Source organism: Balaenoptera borealis, assembly GCF_965194805.1.
Source record: "Balaenoptera borealis genome assembly, chromosome: X".
NCBI lineage: Eukaryota > Metazoa > Chordata > Mammalia > Artiodactyla > Balaenopteridae > Balaenoptera > Balaenoptera borealis.
Window position 1 is genome coordinate 61288340 of NC_138881.1, and position 8672 is coordinate 61297011.

Sequence of the window (8672 nt, forward strand, 5' to 3'; positions counted from 1 at the left end):
ATAAAAACAGATGAGGTTTTGTTGCTGCTTCAAGTCATTCCGTGGGAAAGAAGCCAACAAAAAAGGATGGTTACAATAGAGAGAGATAGAAGGAAGTTTGTATGGCTATGGGAGGATGGAGGAGGGACAGCCACTCCGCCTCGAGTGTTGGAATAGAGTCTTGGAGATTTCCCAGAGAAGACATGCCTGAAATGAGTGAGGAAAGAAGTTGGCCAGGAAATAGAGAAAGGGGGGAGCTTTGCAAGCAGATGCTCAAGACAATAAAGTACGTTTTTTGCAACTGAAAAGAAGTAGACCCAGGTTTCTCTTCTAGGGGTTAAGTAGAAGTCAAGGTCAGTCATGAGGTTCCAGTATAGGAGTAAAAAGTGGTGCCACACAGAGATACTGAACCCTGGACTTTGAGAAGCAAAAGTTTTCGGGTTTTGTTTTAACTTTGTTAACAGTCCATTGATTGTTTTTCCTTTATGATTCATAGTTTTTGAATGAATGTTCTACCTAAGATATCTTTGCCTAACCTCACAACATGGAAGTTTTCTCCCATATTTTCTTGCAGGTTTTCTATTGTAGGTAGCTCTATTATTTATTTTGAGGGTTTTTATTTTTGCATATAGTGTGAGGTATTCACGTTTGTTTGCGGTTTCCATATGGAGATCCACTTTCTCCAGCTCTATTAGTTAATTATCAGTTAATTTAATTATCTTAGCACCTTCGTCACAAATCAACTGACCATATTTTTGTGTACACCTATTTCTAGGCTTTCTATTTTATCCATTGATCCATACGTCTATTTTTATGGTAATACCACACTGTCATGACTACTATGCCTTTACATTAAGTCAGGGAATTTGGTAGTGTAAGTCCTCCATCTTTGTCCTTATCCAAATGGCTTTGGCTATTGTATGTCCTTTGCATTTCCATATAAGTTCTAGAAATAGCCTTTCATTTTAATTATGATTATGGCAAATTTATAGATGAATTATTAGAGACTTGACATCTTAAACCTTTTGGAGTCTTCTGACCCATGAACATAGTATATCTCCATTTATTTGGGTCTTCCTTAATTTCTCTCAGCAATATTTTATAGTTATCTGCATACAAGTCTTGCACACATTACGTTAAACTTCTCAGTAGGTATTTCATTCATTTTAGTGCTATTGTTAGTGACATTAAATTTTTTTTCTTCATCTCCAATTATCTGTTCCTACTATATTGAAATAGAAAGGACTTTTTTAATATTGAATTTCTGTCCTGTGACCTTGTTAAATTGCTTATCTGATCTGGGAGATGATTTTTGTTTTTTGTAGACTACTAAATATTTTCCATGTAGATTATCATGCCTTTTGAAAATGAAGATCATTTTTTACTTCTTCCTTTTCTATCTGTATGCCTTGTATTTCTTTTTCTTGCCTTAACTCATCAACCAGGGCCGCAAGTATAATATTGAATAGACATGGTGAGAGTGGACATTCTGCCATATTCCTAATCTTATGGGAGAAGCATTCAGTCTTTCACCATTAAGTATGATGCCAACAGCAGGTTTTTGGTAGAAGCACTTTATCTGGTTAGATATGTTCCCTTCTGTTCTTAAGTTATCAGTTTTTTGTTTGTTTGTTTGTTTGTTTTAATCATGAGTGGATGTTTTATATTATCAAATGGCTTTTCTGTCATATATTGTGATAATCATTTTTTTCTTTCATTCCCTTAATATGACAAAAAAATACATCGATGCACTTTTTAATGTTAAAATGACCTTGCGTTCCTAGGATAAATCTGCTTGGTCATGGATTATACTTCTTATATATCACTGGATTCATATTTCTAAAATTTTATTAGGTAGTTTTACATGTATATTCATCAAAGATATTGGTCTGTGGTGCTTTTTGCCCCTTGTAGTGTCTTTTTCTATTTTTTGTGTGAAAGTAATGCTGCCCTCATAAAATGTATAGGCAAGAGTTCCTCCTGTATTTTCTGGAAAAGTTCTGTCGGACTGTCACTATTTTTTCTTTAAAATGTGTGATCTTGTTCATCAGTGTAGCCATGTAGAACTGAAGTTTTCTTTATGGGAAATTTTTGAAATACAAATTCAATTTTAAAGATTATAAATGCATACACTATCATTGGTAAATCCCTACCTATATTCCTAATGAAAATTTTGCCTTTGATACATAAGAAATTTCCTAGCAGGGCAAAGTAATTTTCCGTGAGACTGAGTCTTTCTTTCTTTCTATATTTTTATTGTGGTAAAATATACATAACATACATAAAATTTACCATTTTAACCATGCTAAGTATAAAATGCAATGACATTAAGCACATTCACATGGATGTGTAATCATCCCCACCATCCACATCCAGAACTTTTTCATCACCCCAACCTGAAACCCTGTACCTATTAAACAATAATTCTCCATGCCTCTCTCCCACCAGACCCTGGCAATCACCATTCTACTTTCTATCTCTATGAATCTAACTACTCTACGTACCTCATATAAGTGAAGTCATAAGATAATTGTCATTTTGTACCTGGTTTATTTCATCCAGCACAACGTCTTCAACGTTCATCCATGTTGTGGCATATATCAGAATTTCATTTCTTTTTAAGCCTCAGTAATATTGCATTGTGTGTATATACCACATTTTGTTTATCCTTTCATTGCTGATGGACACCTGGGTTTTTTCACCTTATCTGATTGAACCCCTTTTTGCAATTCCTAGAAGTGTAATTGCTGAATCATATGGTAATCCCAAACCTAATTTTCTGGGGAACCACCATATGGTCTTCCACAGCAGCTACAGCCCTACCAGTAATGCCCAAGGGTTCCCATTTTCCACATTTTGTCAACAATTTTGTTTTCTGTTTTTCTTTCTTCCTTCCTCCCATACTCCCTCTCTCCCTTCTCCCCCCACCCCTTACAAAATAATAGCCATCTAGATGGGTGTGAAGTTGTATCTCGTTGTGGTTTTTATTTGAATTCTCCTAAGGAATTTTAACGTGTATTGAGCCAATTTTCGTGATCTTATTGGCCATTTCTATATCTTTTGGGAAGAAACACATCTTTTGCCCATTTCTCAATAAGGTTATATATTTTATTATTGTTTTTTTAAATTAATTTTTATTGGCGTATAGTCGCTTTACAATGTTGTGTTAGTTTCTCCTGTACAGCAAAATGAATCAGCTATACATATACATATATCCCCTCTTTTGGGGATTTCCTTCCCATTCAGGTGACCACAGTGCATTAAGTACCGTCCCCTGTGTTATACAGTATGTTCCCATTCGTTGTCTGTTTTATACATAGCATCAGTAGTGTATATGTGTCAATCCCAGTCTCCCAATTCCTCCCACCCCCACTCCCGTACACCGTACACAAAAATAAACTCAAAATCGATTATAGACCTAAATGTAAGGCCAGACACCATCAAACTCTTAGAGGAAAACATAGGCAGAACACTCTATGACATACATCACAGCAAGATCCTTTTTGACCCACCTACTAGAGGAATGGCAATGAAAACAAAAATAAATGAATGGGACCTAATGAAACTTAAATGCTTTTGCACAGCAAAGGAAACCATAACCCAGATGAGAAGACAATGCTTCGATTAGGAGAAAATATTTGCAAATGAAGTAACTGACAAAGGATTAATCTCCAAAATTTACAAGCAGCTCATGCAGCTGAATATGAGAAAAAACAAACAACCCAATCAAAAATGGGCAGAAGACCTAAATAGGCGTTTCTCCAAAGAAGATATACAGATTGCCAACAAACACATGAAAGAATGCTCAACATCACTAATCATTAGAGAAATGCAAATCAAAACTACAATGAGGTATCACCTCACACCAGTCAGAAGGGCCATCATTAAAATATCTTCAAACAATAAATGCTGGAGCGGGTGTGGAGAAAAGGGAACCCTCTTGCACTGTTGGTGGGAATGTAAATTGATACAGCCACTATGGAGGTTCCTTAAAAAACTAAAAATAGAACGACCATATGACCCAGCAATCCCACTACTTGGTGTATACCCTGAGAAAACCATAATTCAAAAAGAATCATGTACCAAAATGTTCATTGCAGCTCTATTTACAATAGCCAGGACATGGAAGCAACCTAAGTGTCCATCAACAGATGAATGGATAAAGAAGTTGTGGCACGTATATACAATGGAATATTACTCAGCCATAAAAAGAAACGAAATTGAGTCATTTGTGTTGAGGTAGATGGACCTAGAGTCTGTCATACAGAGTGAAGTAAGCGAGAAAGAGAAAAACAAATACCGTATGCTAACACATATATATGGAATCTAAAAAAAAAAATGGTCATGAAGAACCTAGAGGCTGGATGGGAATAAAGACGCAGACCTGCTAGAGAATGGACTTGAGGACATGGGGAGGGGGAAGGGTAAGCTGGGAAAAAGTAAGAGAATGGCATGTACATATATACACTACCAAATATAAAACCGATAGCTAGTGGGAAGCAGCCGCATAGCACAGGGAGATCAGCTCGGTGTTTTGTGACCACCTAGAGGGCTGGGATAGGGAGGGTGGGAGGGAGGGAGATGCAAGAGGGAAGAGATATGGGGACATATGTATATGTATAACTGATTCACTTTGTTATAAATCAGAAACTAACACACCCTTGTAAAGCAATTATACTCCACTAAAGATGTTAAAAAAAAAAAAAAAAGAAAGAAAGAGTCATATACCACAATGTTCATTGCAGCTCAATTTACAATAGCCAGGACATGGAAGCAACCTAAGTGTCCATCGACAGATACATGGATAAAGAACATGTGGCACCTATATACAATGGAATATTACTCAGCCGTAAAAAGAAACGAAATTGAGTTATTTGTAGTGAGGTGGATGGACCTAGAGTCTGTGATACAGAGTGAAGTAAATCAGAAAGAGAAAAACAAATACCATATGCTAACACATATATATGGAATCTAGAAAAAAGAAAAATGGTTCTGAAGAACTAGGGACAGGACGGGGATAAAGACACACACGTAGAGAATGGACTTCAGGACCCAGGGAGGGGCAAGGGTAAGCTGGGACAAAGTGAGAGAGTACCATTGACGTATATACACTACCAAATGTAAACTAGATAGCTAGTGGGAATCAGCTGCATAGCACAGGGAGATTAGCTCGGTGCTTTTTGACCACCTAGAGGGTTGGGATAGGGAGGGTGGGAGGCAGATGCAAGAGGGAGGGGATATGGGGATATATGTATACATATAGCCGATTCACTTTGTTATACAGCAGAAACTAACACACCATTGTAATGCAATTATACTCCAATAGAGATGCTAAAAAAAAAATTGTTCTGACGAACCTAGGGACAGGACAGGAATAAAGACGCAGGCATAGAGAATGGACTTGAGGACACGGGGAGGGGGAAGGGTAAGCTGGGACGAAGTGAGAGAATAGCATTGACATATATGCACTACCAAGTGTAAAGTAGATAGCTAGTGGGATGCAGTTGCATAGCACAGGGAGATTAGCTCGGTGCTTTGTGACCAACTAGAAGGGTGGGATAGGAGGTTGGGAGGGAGATGCAAGAGGGAGGGGATATGGGGATATATGTATACATATAGCTGATTCACTTCGTTATACAGCAGAAACTAACACAACATTGTAATGCAATTATAGTCCAAGAAAGATGTTAAAAAATAAATAAATAGTTTCAAGACAGATAATCCTAATCTTATATGAACACTGCCAGAGGATAGCAAAGAGGGACTTTTGCCCAACTTAGTCTATGAGACTAGAAAACCTTGACCCTGGAACCAGCAAAGATGCTATGAGGAGAGAAACATCAAGCCAATCTTCCTCGTGAACAGAAGACACAAAAAATTCTAAGCAAAACTTTAGCAAACTGAACCCACCAGTGTACACAAAAGATGATACGCCATAACTAAGTTACATCTATCCTAGGAGAGCAAATCTGGTTTACCATTAGAAAAACTATAGATGGAAGGGGGCATGAGAGAGGTTTGTGTGTTGCTAATATATTCTGCTGTTTGCTCCAGGTGCTAACTGGATGTTTATGTTTAGTTTTTGGAAACTCACTAAGATGTGTACTTCACTAAAGATTTCGGAAAAAAAATCTTATAAATAACCCTCTCTGTGTTAACAGATTAAATGATTAGAGTCTTGATCATTTCAGTGGAGGCCAAAAATGTATAATCCCATATCTATTCATGATTTTTAAGACAATCTTATTAAGCTAGAAATACAAGGGATGTTCCTTAATCTGAAAGAAAGAAAGAATGAGAAAAGAGAGAGAGAACGGAAGAAACAAAAGAGAGAAGGAAGGAAAGAAAGAAAGAAAGGAAGGAGAAACAGAGAAAGAAAGAAAGAATTGAAGAATTAAAGCAAACAATGAAACACAGCAAGCCCATTTTAATATGGAAATGTTGGCATCATTCTGTTTAATATTAGGAATAACCCAAAGATGCCCAATTTTGCCGTCTCTATTTGACCTTGTAGTGGATGTCCTAGCCAGCCAGTAAGAAACCTGTAAGTTGATTACCTTACTTCTGTTACTCACAGATTCACAGAAAACTGTGCACCACTTATAGGCACATGATTAGATATCACAGAGTTTAGCATGGTGGCTGACTTTGAGATCAATATATTTTTTAAAAAGCCAAGTGGAGTTCTATAAATCAGACACAGATAGAAAATGTCATTTTAACCAGATATCAAGCACCAGAGCAACAACATTCTAGAGTTCTTGGGATAAATGCAAAAAAGGATGTACAAGATCTGAACGTACAAAAGGTAAAGCTAAATACTAAGCTGAGAGATTCCAACGTTAAAGAAGACCCACAAAAATAGAGAGCCATCCCATGTTGGTGACTAGGAAGGCTGGATATCATAAAGAGAGCCAATTCTCCCTTAACTGATCCACAGATTCAATGAAAGTGCCACCCAAATCTACCGCAAATGAGTTTTCAGGAAACATGTCATGCTGATCCTAACATTTATATTTTAGAGTTTAGGAAGGGCAAAAGGCGAAGAATAGTGAAGATATGCCTGGAGATGATGAATAAGGTGTGAAGACTTGTCCTACCAGAGATCAAGATGTCTTACCAAGAGATAAAAATTAACACAGTGTAGTACTGGCACAGGAATAGACCAATTTATCTGTGGAACAGAACAGGGAATTCAGAAACAGAGACACACGAATAAAGACCAAAATGACTCCAGACACTGCCAAATGTTCCCTGGGGCTGCAAAATCTGACTGTGAATTAAGAACCCCTGCCTGAGAATCCCTGACATAGGAATACGGAGCGACCTTAGAAACACACGCTGAATTTTGTACAAGTAAGTTACAGAATACCAAGGACGTGTGTTTAAAAGACATGCGTGTACAATATTTCACATCCAAAGAGAGAACAGTTCGGGAAACAAGGTTTGGGGAGCACAAAGCTCTACTTCACTTCCGGAGTTAAATGGCCGGCCGCCCAATAAAGCCAGCATGAGGAGAAGTGGGAGGGAGGCGACGAGTGGGGCGGGACTTTGGTCAGTGACCTTCGGATGAGCTTGAAGCTCATTGGTCGCTGGCCCTAGCAGTGGGAGGTGAAAGGCAGAGCTGGAAGCTCCTTGGCCTTTGAAGGCAGAGCTGCAAGCTCATTGGCCTTTGAAGGCAGAGCGGGAAAGGGAGCGAGAGCTGAGTCTTCCTTCAGGTCTCCTGTCCCAGCAGATTGATTCTGACCTGGTGGAGGCTGGGGTAACCACAGACTGGCATCAGGAATAGGACCCTCATTCTCCACACCTCTTCTTTCCTCCCTCCCTCCTGCTATGGGTCCACAACCCCTTCTCCTCTCCTCCACCTCAGCCGGGTACCTCATGTCCCGCCCCACCCCATCCCCACCTCCCACTCCACGCCCAACCCCGCCCCCTTGGCTGAAGTCCTGTGGGACGACCCCTTGCTGAGGCCTCCTGACCCCTGGCCTCTGGCCCCTGGGGCAGGGCTTATGCCCCTCCCTCTGATTCTGAGGTGGGTGTGGTAGGGAATGGTTGGGCAGCCTGAGAGGAGGTGGTGCACTCTGGGTGCAGGAGGAGGGGAAGGTGTGCTCAAGCATAATTGTTGAAGCTTGGAGAGGAGCATGGAAGATTGTTGGGAGGCTGTGGAGGGAATGCACGGGTTTGCATGAAAGCAGAGAGGGTGTGTTGGTGCGAGAGAACAATTAGTGTAGTGAGGAGTTGGCTGTTGACTAGATCAGGGTCTGGCATTCAATAGGGGGGATCAACAAACATCTACTTGATAAATAATTGAGGGAATGAATGAAAATAATGATTGAAACAGGGGCTTGAGATCCAGCAGAATGATATGATTTCATGAGATGCAAAGGGATGTCAGTTTAAAGAGGGAGCAAGAGAATAATTAAGATTTCGATGGGGTGCAAGGAAAAAAAATCGGAATGGAAGGTGAGAGGAAGACTGAATGTAGGGCATACAGGAGACTAATAATAGAATTGAATGCAGAGGGGCATAGAATCATGAGTAGGGAGTGAATGAATGCAGGAGGTTAGGAAGACAATTGTGGAAGTGGATGCCAGGAATAATAGCTGGGCATAGCAGAGTACAAGATGATACATGAGAAAGGGAAGCAGTAATTGTTGAAGGGGGCACGAGAGTGCATGTGCATGCCTGAAAAG